This window comes from Oncorhynchus mykiss, chromosome 25 (genome assembly GCF_057628025.1).
Source record: "Oncorhynchus mykiss isolate SJ-2025 chromosome 25, ASM5762802v1, whole genome shotgun sequence".
Classification (NCBI taxonomy): Eukaryota; Metazoa; Chordata; class Actinopteri; order Salmoniformes; family Salmonidae; genus Oncorhynchus; species Oncorhynchus mykiss.
In genome coordinates, this window is record NC_143046.1 from 6,430,116 (window position 1) to 6,453,493 (window position 23,378).

Sequence of the window (23,378 nt, forward strand, 5' to 3'; positions counted from 1 at the left end):
AGGTAACTCTGGGTCTTCCTTTCCTGTGGCGTCCCTCATGAGAGACAGTTAACACTAATGAACTTATCCTCTGCAGCAGAGGTAACTCTGGGTCTTCCTTTCCTGTGGCGGTCCTCATGAGAGACAGTTACCACTAATGAACTTATCCTCTGCAGCAGAGGTAACTCTGGGTCTTCCTTTCCTGTGGCGGTCCTCATGAGAGACAGTTAACACTAATGAACTTATCCTCTGCAGCAGAGGTAACTCTGGGTCTTCCTTTCCTGTGGCGGTCCTCATGAGAGACAGTTAACTCTAATGAACTTATCCTCTGCAGCAGAGGTAACTCTGGGTCTTCCTTTCCTGTGGCGGTCCTCATGAGAGACAGTTAACACTAATGAACTTATCCTCTGCAGCAGAGGTAACTCTGGGTCTTCCTTTCCTGTGGCGGTCCTCATGAGAGACAGTTACCACTAATGAACTTATCCTCTGCAGCAGAGGTAACTCTGGGTCTTCCTTTCCTGTGGCGGTCCTCATGAGAGACAGTTATCTCTAATGAACTTATCCTCTGCAGCAGAGGTAACTCTGGGTCTTCTATTCCTGTGGCGGTCCTCATGAGAGACAGTTATCTCTAATGAACTTATCCTCTGCAGCAGAGGTAACTCTGGGTCTTCCTTTCCTGTGGCGGTCCTCATGAGAGACAGTTAACACTAATGAACTTATCCTCTGCAGCAGAAGTAACTCTGGGTCTTCCTTTCCTGTGGCGGTCCTCATGAGAGACAGTTAACACTAATGAACTTATCCTCTGCAGCAGAGGTAACTCTGGGTCCTCCTTTCCTGTGGCGGTCCTCATGAGAGACAGTTAACACTAATGAACTTATCCTCTGCAGCAGAGGTAACTCTGGGTCTTCCTTTCCTGTGGCGGTCCTCATGAGAGACAGTTAACACTAATGAACTTATCCTCTGCAGCAGAGGTAACTCTGGGTCCTCCTTTCCTGTGGCGGTCCTCATGAGAGACAGTTAACACTAATGAACTTATCCTCTGCAGCAGAGGTAACTCTGGGTCTTCCTTTCCTGTGGCGGTCCTCATGAGAGACAGTTAACACTAATGAACTTATCCTCTGCAGCAGAGGTAACTCTGGGTCTTCCTTTCCTGTGGCGGTCCTCATGAGAGACAGTTAACACTAATGAACTTATCCTCTGCAGCAGAGGTAACTCTGGGTCCTCCTTTCCTGTGGCGGTCCTCATGAGAGCCTGTTTCATCATTGCGCTTGTTGTTTTTTTGCGACTGAACTTAAAGAAACTTTCAAAGTTCTTGAAATGTTCCGGATTGACTGACCTTTATGTCTTAAAGTAATGATGGACTGTTGTTTCTCTTTGTTTATTTGAGCTGTTCTTACCATAATATGAACTTGGTCTTTTACCAAATAGGGCTATCTTCTGTATACTAACCCTCTGATTGGCTCAAACACAATAAGAAGGAAAGAAATTCCACAAATGTACTTTTAACAAGGCACACCTGTTAATTGAAATGCGTTCCAGGTGACTGACTACCTCATGATTGCTGGTTTATAGAACGCCAACAGTGTGCAAAGCTGTCATCAAGGCAAAGGGTGGCTACTTAGAAGAATCTCAAATATAAAAAATATTTTCATTTGTATATCGCTTTTTTTGGTTACTGCATGATTCCATATGTGTTATTTCATAGTTTGTCTTCACCATTATTCTACTGTAGTAAAAAAAAACATAGAATTCAAAAAAGTTCAACGAAATCTTAAAACAGCAAATTAAAAACATTGACAGGTCAGGAAATCAGTCTCAAAATCCTTCATCAATGATTTTAAACACCAGTCGGGACAAGTTCTTCCAGTTTAAAAGTATTTCGTAAGGCGTTCCAAGCCGATGGCGCAGAGTACACAAATGGCCCTTTTAACAAAATTCAGTTCGGACATTTGAAACAGTTAGCAGGCTAAATTCCTGCGAACAACGAGATTAGATAGTAGGGGTGCCAGGGGAGCCTAGTGGTCAGAGCGTTGGACTAGTAACCGAAAGGTTGCAAGTTCAAATCCCCAAGCTGACAAGGTACAAATCTGTTGTTCTGCCCCTAACCCACTGTTCCTAGGCCATCATTGAAAATAAGAATGTGTTTTTAACTCACTTGCCTAGGTAAATAAAGGTTAAAAAAATTAAAATAAAAGATAGGCATTTCCTATCCAACAGTTCTAATATAACTCCATAGCAAATATCCTCTACTATCAGGTAATGAATAGTATCCTGATTGGTCAAGAACAGCTTCATTAACAAAACTGAAATAAATGCTGTACAGTTTGAAGTGATGTGTGTGTGTGTGTGTCTATGCAGTGTGTTCAGTCAGTGCACACACACCAGGATATGTTACTGCATTTGCGGGGTATTATGGCACAGCCCAGTGATTTTCAGCTTGGACAGCAGGGCTGATCATCAATTATTATACCTCAGTGGATCAAATTAGCATATTCCCCCTATTCCACCACCCCCAGCTCTGGAGCTCTGGAGCAGCGGCCCTGGCCTATGGTGAGACCGAACCAGACTGAACCAGCTTAGTGGTTGGGTGCACCTGTAAGCTCAGTGACACCTACCAGGACAGCAGCAGAGAGAGAGAGGCAGGGACACGCCGCGAGACAACATCTGCATCCCCTGGTGTCTGACTGAGTTAAGCCAACTGTAGAATCAAGGGCACAACTAGAGGCATTTTATTGTATCCATTTTAACAAAGCTATACCGGATGGATCTGTAGAGATGCTCTACTGTCTCTGTACAACTCTATTTAACTGGGTATGTCTTTAGGAGATGCTCTACTCTCTCCATACAACTCTAATTAACTGTCTCTGTCTTCAGGAGATGCTCTACTCTCTCTATACAACTATATTTAACTGGGTCTGTCTTCAGGAGATGCTCTACTCGCTCTATACAACTATATTTAACTGGGTCTGTCTTCAGGAGATGCTCTACTCTCTCTATACAACTCTATTTAACTGTCTCTGTCTTCAGGAGATGCTCTACTCTCTCCATACAACTCTAATTAACTGGGTCTGTCTTTAGGAGATGCTCTACTCTCTCTATACAACTCTATTTAACTGTCTCTGTCTTCAGGAGATGCTCTACTCTCTCTATACAACTCTATTTAACTGGGTCTGTCTTTATGAGATGCTCTACTCTCTCTATACAACTGTATTTAACTGGGTCTGTCTTCAGGAGATGCTCTACTCTCTCTAGACAACTCTATTTAACTGGGTCTGTCTTTAGGAGATGCTCTACTCTCTCTATACAACTGTATTTAACTGGGTCTGTCTTTAGGAGATGCTCTACTCTCTCTATACAACTCTATTTAACTGTCTCTGTCTTCAGGAGATGCTCTACTCTCTCTATACAACTGTATTTAACTGGGTCTGTCTTTAGGAGATGCTCTACTCTCTCTATACAACTCTATTTAACTGTCTCTGTCTTCAGGAGATGCTCTACTCTCTCTATACAACTGTATTTAACTGTCTCTGTCTTCAGGAGATGCTCTACTCTCTCTATACAACTCTATTTAACTAGACAGTCTTGATATGTGTATTTTATTTCCCCCTGACTCACTCTAAGCCATGTTTAATGTATCTTTGTAAATCGGAAAGTTTGGATACTGGATGCTAATTGGCTAATTTGTTCTCCTGACCCCTCCTGTCTCAGCCTCCAGTATTTATGCTGCAGTAGTTAATGTGTCGGGGGGCTAGGGTCAGTTTGTTATATCTGGAGTACTTCTCCTGTCCTATTCGGTGTCCTGTGTGAATTTAAGTGTCCTCTCTCTAATTCTCTCTTTCTCTCTTTCTTTCTCTCTCTTGGAGGACCTGAGCCCTAGGACCATGCCTCAGGACTACCTGACATGATGACTCCTTGCTGTCCCCAGTCCACCTGGCCGTGCTGCTGCTCCAGTTTCAACTGTTCTGCCTTATTATTATTGGACCATGCTGGTCATTTATGAACATTTGAACATCTTGGCCATGTTCTGTTATAATCTCCACCCGGCACAGCCAGAAGAGGACTGGCCACCCCACATAGCCTGGTTCCTCTCTAGGTTTCTTCCTAGGTTTTGGCCTAGCCACTGTGCTACACCTGCATTGCTTGCTGTTTGGGGTTTTAGGCTGGGTTTCTGTATAGCACTTTGAGATATCAGCTGATGTACGAAGGGCTATATAAATACATTTGATTTGATTTGATTTAAAACAACATTTAGCCATGTGTATGTGAGACCATATACCATGACAATGACGTTTATCCTTCTCACCTTGATATCATTGTTCCTTTTCACCTTGATATCATTGTTCCTTTTCACCTTGATATCATTGTTCCTTTTCACCTTGATATCATTGTTCCTTTTCACCTTGATATCATTGTTCCTTTTCACCTTGATATCACTGTTCCTTTTCACCTTGATATCATTGTTCCTTTTCACCTTGATATCATTGTTCCTTTTCACCTTGATATCATTGTTCCTTTTCACCTTGATATCATTGTGCCTGTCGGCATGTGTCTGTCGGCGTAATTGAAAAGTTGAGGAAAGAGGGGCGTAACAAAGGGAAGAGGGGCGTGATAAAGGGATGAGGGGCGTGACAAAGGGAAGAGGGCGTGACAAAGGGAAGAGGGCGTGACAAAGGGACGAGGGGCGTGACAAAGGGAAGAGGGGCGTGACAAAGGGAAGAGGGCGTGACAAAGGGAAGAGGGCGTGACAAAGGGAAGAGTGGCGTGACAAAGGGAAGAGGGGCATGACAAAGGGAAGAGTGGCGTGACAAAGGGAAGAACGCGTGACAAAGGGAAGAGGGGCGTGACAAAGACAAGAGGGGCGGGCGTGACAAAGGGAAGAGGGCGTGACAAAGGGAAGAGGGGCGTGACAAAGGGAAGAGGGGCGTGACAAAGGGAAGAGGGGCGTGACAAAGGGAAGAGGGGCGTGACAAAGGGAAGAGGGGCGTGACAAAGGGAAGAGGGCGTGACAAAGGGAAGAGGGGCGTGACAAAGGGAAGAGTTGCGTGACAAAGGGAAGAGGGGCGTGACAAAGGGAAGAGGGGCGTGACAAAGGGAAGAGGGTGTGATAAAGGGAAGAGGGGCGTGATAAAGGGAAGAGGGGCGTGACAAAGACAAGAGGGGCGTGCCAAAGGGAAGAGGGGTGTGACAAAGACAAGAGGGGCGTGACAAAGGGAAGAGGGGTGTAACAAAGGGAAGAGGGCGTGACAAAGGGAAGAGGGCGTGACAAAGGGAAGAGGGCGTGACAAAGGGAAGAGGGCGTGACAAAGGGAAGAGGGCGTGACAAAGGGAAGAGGGCGTGACAAAGGGAAGAGGGCGTGACAAAGGGAAGAGGGGTGTGACAAAGGGAAGAGGGCGTGACAAAGGGAAGAGGGCGTGACAAAGGGAAGAGGGCGTGACAAAGGGAAGAGGGCGTGACAAAGAGAAGAGGGGTGTGACAAAGCTGCATATAGCATGTAACTGTTAGCTAGCTAGTTAAATCTTTATTTTTTAATTGAACCTTTATGTAACTAGGCAAATCAGTCAAGAACAAATTCTTATTTACAATGAAGGCATATTCAGGCCAAACCCTAACCCGGACAACGCTCAGCCAATTGTGCGCTGCCCTATGGGACTCCCAATCACAGCCAGTTGTGATACAGCCCAGGATCAAACCAGGGTCTGTAGTGATGCAACTAGCACTGAGATGCAGTGCCTTGGACCACTGTGCCACTCGGGTGCCCATTCTAATGTACCCTGACAATATAACCGGTAGTTTTGTAGGCCTAACTATTAGCTAACGTTATGTTGTCTTATGTGTTTCCGGTACACAGAAGAGCCGATGGGAGTGAACACTTTGGCAACAATCCTGCCAAAGATTGGCAAAATAGCTGGCCCATCGCAGATTTACACAAACCACTGCCTCTCAACCACCATGATCCAGAAACTGTTGGATGCTTGACTAGAGGCATGAGAAATACTGTCTGTCAGAAGACACAGATTCACAACGTCTCTTCAAAGTTACTGAAGGACAAATCTGGAAGCAGTGGAGCGCTATTCTCTCTGACAACAGAGCAGCAGCTCCCCCAGCTGAAAGAACGGCATCCATTTCAAGCAGCTTGGAGCCAACAAACGACAACATGGGCCAGCTAACAACAAACAATAACACAAGGCAAGCTAACAACAAACAATAACACAAGGCAAGCTAACAACAAACAATAACACGGGCAAGCCAACAATAAACAATAACACAGGAACAATTTTTTCATTCGTGCACAATTACATGTTAACATTCCGATCAACATGAATTAATAATCGTCATATGTTAGTCATTCTAAAAGTGGCCCTAATGCTTGTTTTTTTGCATACATTTGATGTGAGCTTGCTAGCTAGCCTGTGGATATGTTGCATAGCAACCAGTCTAGCAACAAGACTTTTGTCCGGACTGCTTTTCTGGCAGAATGTATTTATTCTGAATTTATTTATTAAAGCAACATTTTCAATTTAGATTTGTAGTTCGTTGCCTTACTGTGTTTGCAAACGGTTTATAAAAACAATAAGGCACCCCGTGGGTTAGTGGTGTGTGGCCAATATACCACGGCTACTGGTTGTATCCAGGCACTCCGCGTTGTGTCGTGCTATATACCACACCCACTTGGCCTTATTGCTCAAGTATGTCTCCCTTCTCTCTAAAGTATACTTTATGGTATTCACTGTACATCATACAGAATTTAAACATGACTGTTTCAGACAGAATTCATTCAGCAATGTTCATTGCCTATTTCCAAATCCATGTTTCCTAGCACAATAGACACACCGGATTGGGAAGACAGAGAATTGAAAATATGGCCTCAAATACAAAAAAAAAAAGTCTAAAATCTCCTCTTTTTGTTGTGATTTCTCCATGGTGTTCATGATTCATTCCGAGATGATATTTATATTGTGTGTTTTTTTATTTGGTCTACACACGTTACTGTTTGACAAACGCCCGGCACCAACATCCAGTGAGGAGCTGTAGTTAAATAGAATGTGAGGAGAAATCAGGGGGGGGGGGGGGGACAAAGGGACCGTTAGACACAGACTGCCTGTGTTTGTTGGCAGGGAGACAGAAGCCAGGTTTGCTGTAGCATTCATGGCATGGCATGGCAGATGACTGACCTCGTGGCTGCTACATAGCCTTGAGGTCTCACAGATGTCACTGCCGCAGCCTCTTGCACCTCTCTCTCCTCGCAGAAGAGAGAGAAGCCAGCTAGGGCTGAGAACTTGACCATGGCAAATGTAGTGAATGCTTCAATTGGCCCGATTATGATAGAGCACAACTGCCAGATTTATGTGTCCAATGTCAAGCCCTTTCCAAAACCTCCTGTCATTTTATGTTAGGACAAATATTTCCTGCAGCTAGCTACAGGGCCTCCCAACACCCACCTTCCTCAACTCTCCTCTCCTCAATTCAGTTCCCACCTTCCTCAACTCTCCTCTCCTCAATTCAGTTCCCACCTTCCTCAACTCTCCTCTCCTCAATTCAGCTCCCACCTTCCTCATCTCTCCTCAATGTAGTTCCCACCTTCCTCTTCTCTCCTCGATTTAGCTCCCACCTTCCTCATCTCTCCTCAATTTAGCTCCCACCTTCCTCATCTCTCCTCAATGTAGTTCCCACCTTCCTCATCTCTCCTCAATTCAGTTCCCACCTTCCTCATCTCTCCTTAATTCAGTTCCCACCTTCCTCATCTCTCCTCAATTCAGTTCTCACCTTCCTCATCTCTCCTCAATGTAGTTCCCACCTTCCTCATCTCTCCTCAATTCAGTTCCCACCTTCCTCATCTCTCCTCAATTCAGTTCCCGCCTTCCTCATCTCTCCTCAATTCAGTTCCCAACTTCCTCATCTCTCCTTAATTCAGTTCCCACCTTCCTCATCTCTCCTCAATTCAGTTCCCAACTTCCTCATCTCTCCTTAATTCAGTTCCCACCTTCCTCATCTCTCCTCAATTCAGTTCCCACCTTCCTCATCTCTCCTCAATTCAGCTCCCACCTTCCTCATCTCTCCTCAATTCAGCTCCCACCTTCCTCATCTCTCCTTAATTCAGTTCCCACCTTCCTCATCTCTCCTTAATTCAGTTCCCACCTTCCTCATCTCTCCTCAATTCAGTTCCCAACTTCCTCATCTCTCCTTAATTCAGTTCCCACCTTCCTCATCTCTCCTTAATTCAGTTCCCACCTTCTTCATCTCTCCTTAATTCAGTTCCCACCTTCCTCATCTCTCCTTAATTCAGTTCCCACCTTCCTCATCTCTCCTCAATTCAGTTCCCACCATCCTCTCCTCAATTCAGTTCCCACCTTCCTCATCTCTCCTCAATTCAGTTCCCACCTTCCTCATCTCTCCTTAATTCAGTTCCCACCTTCCTCATCTCTCCTCAATTCAGTTCCCAACTTCCTCATCTCTCCTCAATTCAGTTCCCGCCTTCCTCATCTCTCCTCAATTCAGTTCCCAACTTCCTCATCTCTCCTTAATTCAGTTCCCACCTTCCTCATCTCTCCTCAATTCAGTTCCCAACTTCCTCATCTCTCCTCAATTCAGTTCCCACCTTCCTCATCTCTCCTCAATTCAGTTCCCACCTTCCTCATCTCTCCTCAATTCAGCTCCCACCTTCCTCATCTCTCCTCAATTCAGCTCCCACCTTCCTCATCTCTCCTTAATTCAGTTCCCACCTTCCTCATCTCTCCTTAATTCAGTTCCCACCTTCCTCATCTCTCCTCAATTCAGTTCCCAACTTCCTCATCTCTCCTTAATTCAGTTCCCACCTTCCTCATCTCTCCTTAATTCAGTTCCCACCTTCTTCATCTCTCCTTAATTCAGTTCCCACCTTCCTCATCTCTCCTTAATTCAGTTCCCACCTTCCTCATCTCTCCTCAATTCAGTTCCCACCATCCTCTCCTCAATTCAGTTCCCACCTTCCTCATCTCTCCTTAATTCAGTTCCCACCTTCCTCATCTCTCCTTAATTCAGTTCCCACCTTCCTCATCTCTCCTCAATTCAGTTCCCACCATCCTCTCCTCAATTCAGTTCCCACCTTCCTCATCTCTCCTCAATTCAGCTACCACCTTCCTCATCTCTCTTTTCTTCTCAAATCCATCCTCTGTGTTGGTGGTGTCCTAACTGAAATCCATTTCTACCCATTCAGCAAAGCTCTTCTTCTTTTCCCGAACTCATTCCATTTGTCTGTGTTACCGCCCTGTGAGTGGTCCTCTGAAGTGATCTATTTGCCTGAAGACACCAATTTATCAGAGCTGTACAGTGTATACCGTACATCGATCACAGAGGGGATAGAGGGGTTTGGGTGCATGGTGTAATATGCCTCATGTGTGCACGGGACCACCTGGATTAAATTGCTGTGCATGGAGATGTCGTAGGGTGTTCTGAGGTTTCAACATGACAGTAGTGCTGGTGTCATTTGATCATGTTACATTACCTAACGTGACAATGTGGTGTGTGTTATTCTGATCAGGATTGGACCCAGAAATATGAAATGGATTATGTTCTTGTTGATTTTTTTTGCACAGTACTTAGAAATGTAAAAGTGTTGCTTTTGACAAATAATGAAATGTGTAACTCAATTCCAATATGACTAAATTATAATTTTTCGTGATTGGTCACTGCATTTCAGTCCAAAGTTACTCTAGATGTAGAATACATTAGACACTATTATTCTGGTCAGGTTTTCTAATAAAATGAGAAAAAAAAATGAGGATTGTGACGGTCCGGAATTATTTTACAAAGGTCACAGACAGACTAATTACCTTAAACACACCGTGTTAGCCATTACAGCATGGATTATTCACATAATCAGCCATCCAATTTATCTTGTTATGTTCATACAACACAATATTTTATATTGTATCTTGCCTCTGAAGCTAAGCAGGGTCGCTCCTGAATTGGAGACCAGATGTTCCTGGAAGGAGTGTTGGAGGGACAGTAGGATAAATTCTTTCTTCTAGTCTAAAACAAATATCACAATACCCCAGGGCAATACCCCCAGGGCAATACCCCCAGGGCAATACCCCAGGGCTGTGATTGCCCTGTGTAAGGTGCTGTCTTTCTGACGGGATGTTAATTGTCTGTCCTGACTCTGTGTGGTCACTAAAGATCCCATGGCACATTTTTTTTGTAAGATTAGTGGTGTTAACCCCGGTGTCCTGGATAAATTCCCAATCTGGCCCTCATGCCACCTAATCATCCCCAGCATCCAATTGGCTCATTCATCACCCATTGCCTGTAATTATTCCCCAGGTTGTTGCTGTAAATGAGAATGTGTTCTCAGTCAATTTACCCAGTAAAATAAGGGTTAAATAAATAAACAAATATCCGTGCTTTGACAATGATAATAGCTAAGGTTTTAAAGTGCCCTCACCATATGTTGTAGATTGAAATAACATGCTGTTCCCCGGATATAAGGACAGTACAGGTCAGTAGACATTACGTCTGAGACTGAGTCCCAAATTACACGATATTCCCTACAGTATGTAGTGCACTACATTTGACCAGAGCAGCTATATAGGGAATAGGGTGCAATTTGTGACGAGTCACCTGGAAATTCAACCCCTCTGATGTGGAGCCTCTTCAGCCTTCGGGGGACATATTGATGCACAGTTATTTCGGTCAATAAGTCCTTCTAAAGCCGAGCAAAACCCACCCTCATCCGTGAGACAGTCTGAATGTGAAAAAGGAAGGGATGAGACTCAGTGCATCAATCTATTCATAGTGCTATATCTTAAAGGGAAACAAGAGTGAAACCAACCCTGACCTCAGGGCTTCTTAAATGCAGATGTCAACAGAAATGTAAAGGAGAAAGGGGGTGATACCTAAGTCAATTGTACAACTGAATGCATTCAACAGAAATGTGTCACAGTAACATACACTGAGTGTACAACACATTAGGAACACCTGCTCTTTCTATGATCAACTGAACAGGTGAATCAAATCAAATCGATGGTTTCTTTTTTTTAGTAACACGCCGAATACAACAGGTGTAGTAGACCTTACAGTGAAATGCTGAATACAACAGATGTAGTAGACCTCACAGTGAAATGCTGAATACAACAGGTGTAGTAGACCTTACAGTGAAATGCTGAATACAACAGGACCTTACAGTGAAATGCTGAATACAACAGGACCTTACAGTGAAATGCTGAACACAACAGGTGTAGTAGACCTTACAGTGAAATGCTAAATACAACAGGTGTAGTAGACCTTACAGTGAAATGCTAAATACAACAGGTGTAGTAGACCTTGCAGTGAAATGCTGAATACAACAGGTGTAGTAGACCGTACAGTGAAATGCTGAATACAACAGGTGTAGTAGACCTTACAGTGAAACGCTGAATACAACAGGACCTTACAGTGAAATGCTGAATACAACAGGTGTAGTAGACCTTACAGTGAAATGCTTACACGCCCTTAACCAACAATACAGTTGTAAGAAACCCCCCCCCCCCAAAAAATGAAAAAAATAATTAAAGTAACACATAATTAAAGAGCAGCAGTAAATAACAAAAGCGGGGTTATATACAGGGGGTACCGGTACAGAGTCAATGTGGAGGTTATATACAGGGGGTACCGGTACAGAGTCAATGTGGAGGTTATATACAGGGGGTACCGGTACAGAGTCAATGTGTAGGCTATATACAGGGGGTACCGGTACAGAGTCAATGTGTAGGCTATATACAGGGGGTACCAGTACAGAGTCAATGTGTAGGCTATATACAGGGGGTACCGGTACAGAGTCAATGTGGAGGTTATATACAGGGGGTACCGGTACAGAGTCAATGTGTAGGCTATATACAGGGGGTACCGGTACAGAGTCAATGTGTAGGCTATATACAGGGGGTACCAGTACAGAGTCAATGTGTAGGCTATATACAGGGGGTACCGGTACAGAGTCAATGTGGAGGCTATATACAGGGGTACAGAGTCAATGTGGAGGTTATATACAGGGGGTACCGGTACAGAGTCAGTGTGTAGGCTATATACAGGGGTACAGAGTCAATGTGGAGGCTATATACAGGGGTACAGAGTCAATGTGGAGGTTATATACAGGGGGTACCGGTACAGAGTCAATGTGGAGGCTATATACAGGGGTACAGAGTCAATGTGGAGGTTATATACAGGGGGTACCGGTACAGAGTCAGTGTGGAGGCTATATACAGGGGTACAGAGTCAATGTGGAGGTTATATACAGGGGGTACCGGTACAGAGTCAGTGTGGAGGCTATATACAGGGGTACAGAGTCAATGTGGAGGCTATATACAGGGGGTACCGGTACAGAGTCAATGTGGAGGCTATATACAGGGGTACAGAGTCAGTGTGTAGGCTATATACAGGGGTACAGAGTCAATGTGGAGGCTATATACAGGGGTACAGAGTCAGTGTGTAGGCTATATACAGGGGTACAGAGTCAATGTGGAGGCTATATACAGGGGGTACCGGTACAGAGTCAATGTGGAGGCTATATACAGGGGTACAGAGTCAATGTGGAGGTTATATACAGGGGGTACCGGTACAGAGTCAGTGTGGAGGCTATATACAGGGGTACAGAGTCAATGTGGAGGTTATATACAGGGGGTACCGGTACAGAGTCAGTGTGGAGGCTATATACAGGGGGTATCGGTACAGAGTCAATGTGGAGGCTATATACAGGGGGTACCGGTACAGAGTCAGTGTGGAGGCTATATACAGGGGGTATCGGTACAGAGTCAATGTGGAGGCTACATACAGGGGGTACCGGTACAGAGTCAATGTGGAGGCTATATACAGGGGGTACCGGTACAGAGTCAGTGTGGAGGCTATATACAGGGGGTACCGGTATCAAGTCAATGTGGAGGCTATATACAGGGGGTACCGGTACAGAGTCAGTGTGGAGGCTATATACAGGGGGTACCGGTATCAAGTCAATGTGGAGGCTATATACAGGGGGTAATGGTACAGAGTCAATGTGGAGGCTATATACAGGGGGTACCGGTACAGAGTCAGTGTGGAGGCTATATACAGGGGGTACCGGTATCAAGTCAATGTGGAGGCTATATACAGGGGGTACCGGTACAGAGTCAGTGTGGAGGCTATATACAGGGGGTACCGGTACAGAGTCAATGTGGAGGTTATATACAGGGGGTACCGGTACAGAGTCAGTGTGGAGGCTATATACAGGGGGTACCGGTATCAAGTCAATGTGGAGGCTATATACAGGGGGTACCGGTACAGAGTCAGTGTGGAGGCTATATACAGGGGGTACCGGTATCAAGTCAATGTGGAGGCTATATACAGGGGGTAATGGTACAGAGTCAATGTGGAGGTTATATACAGGGGGTACCGGTACAGAGTCAGTGTGGAGGCTATATACAGGGGGTAATGGTACAGAGTCAATGTGGAGGTTATATACAGGGGGTACCGGTACAGAGTCAGTGTGGAGGCTATATACAGGGGGTAATGGTACAGAGTCAATGTGGAGGTTATATACAGGGGGTACCGGTACAGAGTCAGTGTGTAGGCTATATACAGGGGGTACCGGTACAGAGTCAGTGTGGAGGCTATATACAGGGGGTACCAGTACAGAGTCAATGTGGAGGCTATATACAGGGGGTACCGGTACAGAGTCAATGTGGAGGTTATATACAGGGGGTACCGGTACAGAGTCAGTGTGTAGGCTATATACAGGGGGTACCGGTACAGAGTCAATGTGGAGGCTATATACAGGGGGTACCGGTACAGAGTCAATGTGGAGGCTATATACAGGGGGTACCGGTACAGAGTCAATGTGGAGGCTATATACAGGGGGTACCGGTACTTTCGACCATGCTGATCATTTATGAACATTTGAACATCTTGGCCATGTTCTGTTATAATCTCCACCTGGCACAGCCAGAAGAGGACTGGCCATCCCACATATGCTCTCTCTAATTCTCTCTTTCTTTCTCTCTCTCGGAGGACCTGAGCCCTAGGACCATGCCCCAGGAATACCTGACATGATGACTCCTTGCTGTCCCCAGTCCACCTGACTGTGCTGCTGCTCCAGTTTCAACTATTCTGCCTTATTATTATTCGACCATGCTGGTCATTTATGAACATTTGAACATCTTGACCATGTTTTGTTATAATCTCCACCCGGCACAGCCAGAAGAGGACTGGCCACCCCACATAGCCTGGTTCCTCTCTAGGTTTCTTCCTAGGTTTTGGCCTTTCTAGGGAGTTTTTCCTAGCCACCGTGCTTCTTCACCTGCATTGCTTGCTGTTTGGGGTTTTAGGCTGGGTTTCTGTACAGCACTTTGAGATATCAGCTGATGTACGAAGGGCTATATAAAATAAATTTGATTTGATTTACCGGTACAGAGTCAATGTGGAGGCTATATACAGGGGGTACCGGTACAGAGTCAATGTGGAGGCTATATACAGGGGGTACCGGTACAGAGTCAATGTGGAGGCTATATACAGGGGGTACCAGTACTGAGTCAATGTGGAGGCTATATACAGGGTGTTACGGTACAGAGTCAATGTGGAGGCTATATACAGGGGGTACCGGTACAGAGTCAATGTGGAGGCTATATACAGGGGGTACCGGTACAGAGTCAATGTGGAGGCTATATACAGGGGGTACCGGTACAGAGTCAATGTGGAGGCTATATACAGGGGGTACCGGTACAGAGTCAATGTGGAGGCTATATACAGGGGGTACCGGTACAGAGTCAATGTGGAGGCTATATACAGGGGGTACCGGTATAGAGTCAATGTGGAGGCTATATACAGGGGTACCGGTACAGAGTCAATGTGGAGGCTATATACAGGGGGTACCGGTACAGAGTCAATGTGGAGGCTATATACAGGGGGTACCGGTACAGAGTCAATGTGGAGGCTATATACAGGGGGTACCGGTACAGAGTCAATGTGGAGGCTATATACAGGGGGTACCGGTACAGAGTCAATGTGGAGGCTATATACAGGGTGTTACGGTACAGAGTCAATGTGGAGGCTATATACAGGGGGTACTGGTACAGAGTCAATGTGGAGGCTATATACAGGGTGGTACGGTACAGAGTCAATGTGGAGGCTATATACAGGGGGTACCAGTACACAGTCAATGTGGAGGCTATATACAGGGGGTACCGGTACAGAGTCAATGTGGAGGCTATATACAGGGGGTACCGGTACAGAGTCAGTGTGGGGGCTATATACAGGGGGTACCGGTACAGAGTCAGTGTGGGGGCTATATACAGGGGGTACCGGTACAGAGTCAATGTGGGGGCTATATACAGGGGTGTACCGGTACAGAGTCAGTGGGCGGGGGCACCGGTTAGTCGAGGTAATTGAGGTAATATGTACATATAGGTAGAGTTATTAAAGTGACTATGCATAGATGATAACACAGAGTAGCAGCGGCGTAAAGGAGACGGACGGATGGGGGGGGGGCAATGCAAATCGTCCGGGTAGCCATTTGATTCGATTTTTAGGAGTCTTATGGCTTGGGGGTAGAAGCTGTTTAGAAGCCTCTAGGACCTACACTTGGCGCTCCAGTACTGCTTTCCGTGCGGCAGCAGAGAGAACAGTCTATGACTAGGATGGCTGCATTCTTTCTTTGACAATTTTTAATGCCTTTCTCTGAACCCAGGTGAAAGCTATGATCCCTTATTGATGTCACTTGTTAAATCCACTTCCATCAATGTAGATGAAGGGGAGGAGACCAGGTTGAAGAAGCCTTGAGACAATTGAGACACGGAATGTGTTGATGTGCATCACTGTGTGAATAGGCAAAACTAAATATTTTAGTTTTTAGAGTGTGTCAAGAACTGTAATACAGTTTCCCGTGTGAATCAAGAACAGTCCGCTGCCCAATGGACATCCAGCCAACTTGACACATCTATGAGAAACATTGGAGTCAACATGGGCCAGCATCCCTGTGGAATGCTTTCGACACCTTGTAGAGTCCGTGCCCCGAGAAATTGAGACTGTTCTGAGGGCAGAAGGAGGTTCAACTCAATATTAGGAAGGTGTTCCTAATGTTTTGTACACTCAGCGTATACTGTATGTATCAACCTCTATTGCATTGACAATTTCAAACAAATAGCTACTTATAATTCAACATTTGTAGGTTAATAATGCAACGTTATTTAAATAAGGTCCAGCTAGCAGATTTTTTAAAATATATAAAGTCCAGTGTTTGAGCTATCTGAATCACACTTGCAAGGGAGAGGGATTTGTGTCACTGCTATCTATTACAAATGGCTTTAAATAATGTAACATCTATGTATAACAAATGGCTTTTAATATTGTAAAGTTTATGTTCAAAAGTTTGGGGTCACTTAGAAATGTCCTTGTTTTTTAATGAAAAGCACATTTTCTGTCCATTGCAATAACGTCAAATTAATCAGAAGGGCAGACATTGTTAATGTTGTAAATTACTATTGTAGCTGGAAAAGGACGTTTTTTAATGGAATATCCACATAGGCGTACAGAGTCCCATTATCAGCAACCATCACTCCTGTGTTCCAATTGTGTTAGCTAATCCAAGTTTATCATTTTAAGAGGCTAATTGACCATTAGAAAACCCTTTTCCAATTATGTTAGCAGAGCTGAAAACTGTTGTCCTGATTAAAGAAGCAATACAACTGGCCTTCTTTAGACTAGTTGAGTATCTGGAGCATCAGCATTTGTGGGTTCAATTACAAGCTCAAAATTGCTAGAAACAAAGAACTTTCTTCTGAAACTCGTCAGTCTATTCTTGTTCTGAGAAATGAAGGCTATTCCATGCGAGAAATTACCAAAGAATTGAAGATCTCGTACAATGCTGTGTACTACTCCCTTCACAGATCAGCGCAAACTGGCTCTAACCAGAATAGAAAAAGGACTGGGAGGCCCCGGTGCACAACTGAGCAATAGGACAAGTACATTAGAGTGTCTAGTTTGAGAAACAGACGCCTCACAAGTCGTCTCGATGTCAACAGTGAAGAGGCGACTCCGGGAGGCTGGCCTTCTAGGCAGAGTTGCAAAGAAAAAGCCATATCTCATACTGGCCAATAAAAAAGAAAAGATTAAGATGGGCAAAAGAACACAGACACTGGACAGAGGAACTCTGCCTAGAAGGACAGCATCCCGGAGTCGCCTCTTCACTGTTCAAGTCGAGCCTGGTGTTTTGCGGGTACTAGTTAAGGAAGCTGCCAGTTGAGGACTTGTGAGCGTCTGTTTCTCAAACCTGACACTCTAATGTTCTTGTCCTCTTGCTCAGTTGTGCACCAGGGCCTCCCACGCCATTTTATATTCTGGTTAGAGCCAATTAATTTTTTAAATGTAATATCTACCTATATAACAAACTAATTTAAATCATGCAATTTTTTATTTAACCTTCATTTAACAAGGCAAGTCAGTTAAGAAAAAAATCTTATTTTCAATGACGGAATAGGAACAGTGGGTTAACTGACTTGTTCAGGGGCAGAACTACACATTTTTACCTTGTCAGCTCAGAGATTCAATCTTGCATTCTTTCGGTTACTAGTCCAACGCTCTAACCAGTAGGTTACCTGCCGCCCCAATAAATATATACAAATGGCTTTTTATAATGTAACGCCTATCTATAACTATTGGATTTAGATAATATAAAGTCTATATGAAACAAATGCTTATTAATAATAATAACTACTGGCATTAGATAATGTAACATCTATAGAAAGGCTTCAGATAATGTAAAGTCTATATGAAACAAATGGCTTTAACTGTTGCAATGTCCAGAAAGTCCAGTCTAAGATATCATTAGCTATCCTCAGTCTAATACATCATTAGACATGTCCAGTCTATGACATCATTAGACATGTTCAGTCTAAGACATCATTAGACATGTCCAGTCTAAGACATCATTAGACATGTCCAGTCTAAGACATCATTAGACATGTCCAGTCTATGACATCATCTGATATGTCCAGTCTAAGACATCATTAGACATGTCCAGTCTAAGACATCATTAGACATGTTCAGTCTAAGACATCATCTGATATGCCCAGTCCAAGACATCATTAGACATGTCCAGTCTAAGACATCATTAGACATGTCCAGTCTAAGACATCATTAGACATGTCCAGTCTATGACATCATTAGACATGTCCAGTCTATAACATCATTAGCTATGTTCAGTCTAAGACATCATCTGATATGCCCAGTCCAAGACATCATTAGACATGTTCAGTCTATGACATCATTAGACATGTTCAGTCTAATACATCATTAGACATGTCCAGTCTATGACATCATTAGACATGTCCAGTCCAAGACATCATTAGACATGTTCAGTCTATGACATCATTAGACATGTCCAGTCTATGACATCATTAGACATGTCCAGTCTATGACATCATTAGACATGTTCAGTCTAAGACATCATTAGACATGTCCAGTCTATGACATCATTAGACATGTCCAATCTAAGACATCATTAGACATGTCCAGTCTATGACATCATTAGACATGTTCAGTCTATGACATCATTAGACATTTTCAGTCTAAGACATCATTAGACATGTCCAGTCTAAGACATCATTAGACATGTCCAGTCTATGACATCATTAGACATGTCCAGTCTATGACATCATTAGACATGTCCAATCTAAGACATCATTAGACATGTCCAGTCTATGACATCATTAGACATGTCCAGTCTATGACATCATTAGACATGTCCAATCTATGACATCATTAGACATGTCCAGTCTATGACATCATTAGACATGTCCAGTCTATGACATCATTAGACATGTCCAGTCTATGACATCATTAGACATGTTCAGTCTAAGACATCATTAGACATGTCCAGTCTAAGACATCATTAGACATGTCCAGTCTAAGACATCATTAGACATGTCCAGTCTATGACATCATTAGACATGTCCAGTCTAAGACATCATTAGACATGTCCAGTCTAAGACATCATTAGACATGTCCAGTCTATGACATCATTAGCTATGTTCAGTCTAAGACATCATCTGATATGCCCAGTCTAAGACATCATTAGATATGCCCAGTCTAAGATATTATTAAGCACCCCATAAAAGTTCTAAGGATGAACGTAAACTGTACTTTAGCTGATCATGAAGCGAGGTGTTAACAAAGAATGTTTCCCTCTATCTTGTACCTCGGGTTTATTGATGTCAGTTTAATATGCAGGGCAAGATAGATTCCATTTTAGGAATCAGTGAAATAGAACATAGTGGAATGTTGTCCTGGGCTTTTGTGCTGGGCTGTTCACCCCCTGCAGAGTTCAGAATACATTGTCCGGAGACAGGATCAAACTTGGCAGCTATTGATCCACTTACAAACCAGACATGAGACTTCACCGAACACGTTAACATGTTGAGAATGGGTATTTTAATTGTACAGGTCTTTGAAACCCACTCAAGTCATTACGGTTGTGGTGGAGAATATAAACTAGCAGCTCAACATAGAGAAGAGAGAATATATCTTGCCAAGTAGCTGATTTCCTTTTTTCCCCCCCTCTCTCCCTGAACTTTGATTTCCTATCCTAGGAAGGAGAGACCCTTTTAACTATCTGAGTTTTAAATAATAACATTACGTAGGACACACTATCTGTCGCGGCCGTCGTCAGAATGAGACCAAGGTGCAGCGTGGTGAGCGTACGTTTTCTTTTAATAATTAGTAAAATGTTTCCAACAAAACAACAAATAACAAAAAATGACTGTGAAGCTTACAAGGGCTATAGTGCCCCTAACCAAGATAACTACCCACAAATACAACAGGGAAAGAAAGCTGCCTAAGTATGATTCCCAATCAGAGACAACGATAGACAGCTGTCCCTGATTGACAACCATTCCCGGCCAAAACACAGAAGCACAAAAACCTAGAAAACAAACCATGGAATGCCCCCACCCAAATCACTCCCTGGCCAAACCAAAATAGAGACATAAAACGGCTCTCTCAGGTCAGGGTGTGACCCGATCAACAAATGGTGGATGTTGAAAGGCAGTGTTGAATACGTTGTCATCACTGAAAGGTTATCCGTTCCTCATTAAAGAGTTCTAAACTACCTCTTTTGAAAGTTCATTACAAAAAGCTAATCAGGGATTTTAGGGACGGCAGAGTTCATTTAACAAATAGACTCTTATAGATACTCTTTGTGAGCCCAAACTAATGCCTTAGTTTCGAAGATGTAAATTATTTGTTGTGAAGTATGTAGGTCTATGATTTACTCTACAGTATTATGTCGCCTTTTGGACCTAGCATGTTTGGTATTATGGGCTACATATGCACAGTATCATCAGTCAGTGCTTGGCAGCACAACCAAGTAACTCCTAATGCTCTCAAAAATAGGTTTCTAACAGGCTCTTCTAGAGAAGGACATTCCAGTGATTTGAGTTGACGCCACCAGATCAATAGCTTGTCTCTCAGCCAAACCACTCATGTGGCATTTGAACCAGATGAAACACAGGTTCCCCTCCACATCACCTCTGAGAGACTCCCACTAAAATCCCTCTGGCTAGGATGGATATAGACGAGTCCATTTAAATCCCCCCCCCCCCCCCCCCCCCCCCCAAGACTCAGGCTGAGAGTTTAACCGGTCAGGAAAAAAAGAACAAACCAATCTGAAATAATCTTAAAAGGATCGGCGTAATCTATGTAGGTTAGTTCTGACTGTTGTTTCATTTAGCTCTGTTGCTGGCCCACTGGCGTGGATGCTGTAGACATTTCTGGGAGCCTGCGGTACCGAGGGCTTTTTTATTTATTTATTTATTAAACGTAAGAAAATAGCAAAAGCAATCTGGTGTAAAACGGTTTAACAAAGCAGTTAGAGAGGCACCTTCATAATGCTGAAATACAGACACTAATCAAACCCTAACAATGAATGATGGATAACACAGGCAACACATATGAGGTAGCTAGATCAATGAAAGATGGATAACACAGGCAATAAATACGAGGTAGCTAGATCAATGAAAGACGGATAATACAGGCATTAAATACGAGGTAGCTAGATCAATGAAAGATGGATAACACAGGCAATAAATACGAGGTAGCTAGATCAATGAAAGATGGATAACACAGGCATTAAATACGAGGTAGCTAGATCAATGAAAGATGGATAACACAGGCAATAAATACGAGGTAGCTAGATCAATGAAAGATGGATAACACAGGCAATAAATACGAGGTAGCTAGATCAATGAAAGATGGATAACACAGGCAATAAATACGAGGTAGCTAGATCAATGAAAGATGGATAACACAGGCAATAAATACGAGGTAGCTAGATCAATGATAGATGGATAACACAGGCAATACATATGAGGTAGCTAGATCAAGGAAAGATGGATAACACAGTCAATACATATGAGGTACCTAGATCAATAAAAGATGGATAACACAGGCAATAAATATGAAGTAGCTAGATCAATGAAAGATGGATAACACAGGCAATAAATACGAGGTAGCTAGATCAATGAAAGACGGATAACACAGGCATTAAATACGAGGTAGCTAGATCAATGAAAGATGGATAACACAGGCAATAAATACGAGGTAGCTAGATCAATGAAAGATGGATAACACAGGCAATAAATACGAGGTAGCTAGATCAATGAAAGATGGATAACACAGGCAATAAATACGAGGTAGCTAGATCAATGAAAGATGGATAACACAGGTATTAAATATGAGGTAGCTAGATCAATGAAAGTTGGATAACACAGGCAATAAATACGAGGTAGCTAGATCAATGAAAGATGGATAACACAGGCAATAAATACGAGGTAGCTAGATCAATGATAGATGGATAACACAGGCAATACATATGAGGTAGCTAGATCAAGGAAAGATGGATAACACAGTCAATACATATGAGGTACCTAGATCAATAAAAGATGGATAACACAGGCAATAAATATGAAGTAGCTAGATCAATGAAAGATGGATAACACAGGCAATAAATACGAGGTAGCTAGATCAATGAAAGATGGATAACACAGGCAATAAATACGAGGTAGCTAGATCAATGAAAGATGGATAACACAGGCATTAAATACGAGGTAGCTAGATCAATGAAAGATGGATAACACAGGCAATAAATACGAGGTAGCTAGATCAATGAAAGATGGATAACACAGGCATTAAATACGAGGTAGCTAGATCAATGAAAGATGGATAACACAGGCAATAAATACGAGGTAGCTAGATCAATGAAAGATGGATAACACAGGCAATAAATACGAGGTAGCTAGATCAATGAAAGATGGATAACACAGGCAATAAATACGAGGTAGCTAGATCAATGAAAGATGGATAACACAGGTATTAAATATGAGGTAGCTAGATCAATGAAAGTTGGATAACACAGGCAATAAATACGAGGTAGCTAGATCAATGAAAGATGGATAACACAGGCAATAAATACGAGGTAGCTAGATCAATGATAGATGGATAACACAGGCAATACATATGAGGTAGCTAGATCAAGGAAAGATGGATAACACAGTCAATACATATGAGGTACCTAGATCAATAAAAGATGGATAACACAGGCAATAAATATGAAGTAGCTAGATCAATGATAGATAGATAACACAGGCAATAAATACGAGGTAGCTAGATCATTGATAGTTGGATAACACAGGCAATAAATACGAGGTAGCTAGATCAATGATAGATGGATAACACAGGCAATAAATATGAAGTAGCTAGATCAATGATAGATGGATAACACAGGCAATAAATACGAGGTAGCTAGATCATTGATAGTTGGATAACACAGGCAATAAATACGAGGTAGCTAGATCAATGATAGATGGATAACACAGGCAATAAATACGAGGTAGATAGATCAATGAAAGATGGATAACACAGGCAATAAATACGAGGTAGCTAGATCAATGAAAGATGGATAACACAGGCAATACATATGAGGTAGCTAGATCAATGAAAGATGGATAACACAGGCAATAAATACGAGGTAGCTAGATCAATGAAAGATGGATAACACAGGCAATAAATATAGGTGGAATAAAAATAAAAATATAGATACATATCATTACTAAACGGTGGTTAGCTAACTGAGATAGACTATATAGATACATATCATTACTAAACTGTGGTTAGCTAACTGAGATAGACTATATAGATACATATCATTACTAAACGGTGGTTAGCTAACTGAGATAGACTATATAGATACATATCATTACTAAACGGTGGTTAGCTAACTGAGATAGACTATATAGATACATATCATTACTAAACGGTGGTTAGCTAACTGAGATAGACTATATAGATACATATCATTACTAAACTGTGGTTAGCTAACTGAGATAGACTATATAGATACATATCATTACTAAACGGTGGTTAGCTAACT

General features: G+C 43.0%; 1 protein-coding gene and 1 long non-coding RNA gene across 3 annotated transcripts in view; one reads left to right on the forward strand and one right to left on the reverse strand.

The window, feature by feature from the left end:
* LOC110504499 (protocadherin-11 X-linked) overlaps positions 1-23,378 on the reverse strand; it is a 328,975-nt gene that overhangs the window by 93,890 nt on the left and 211,707 nt on the right. The gene's annotated exons all lie outside the window — the stretch shown is intronic.
* LOC149971524 (uncharacterized) overlaps positions 19,541-23,378 on the forward strand; it is a 58,281-nt gene continuing 54,443 nt past the window's right edge. Inside the window, exon 1 of one of the 2 annotated variants that reach the window (XR_016491741.1) lies at positions 19,541-19,644. This is a non-coding gene — a long non-coding RNA (uncharacterized LOC149971524). The remainder of the gene's footprint in view (positions 19,645-23,378) is intronic. The other variant, XR_016491742.1, reaches the window with a different exon arrangement.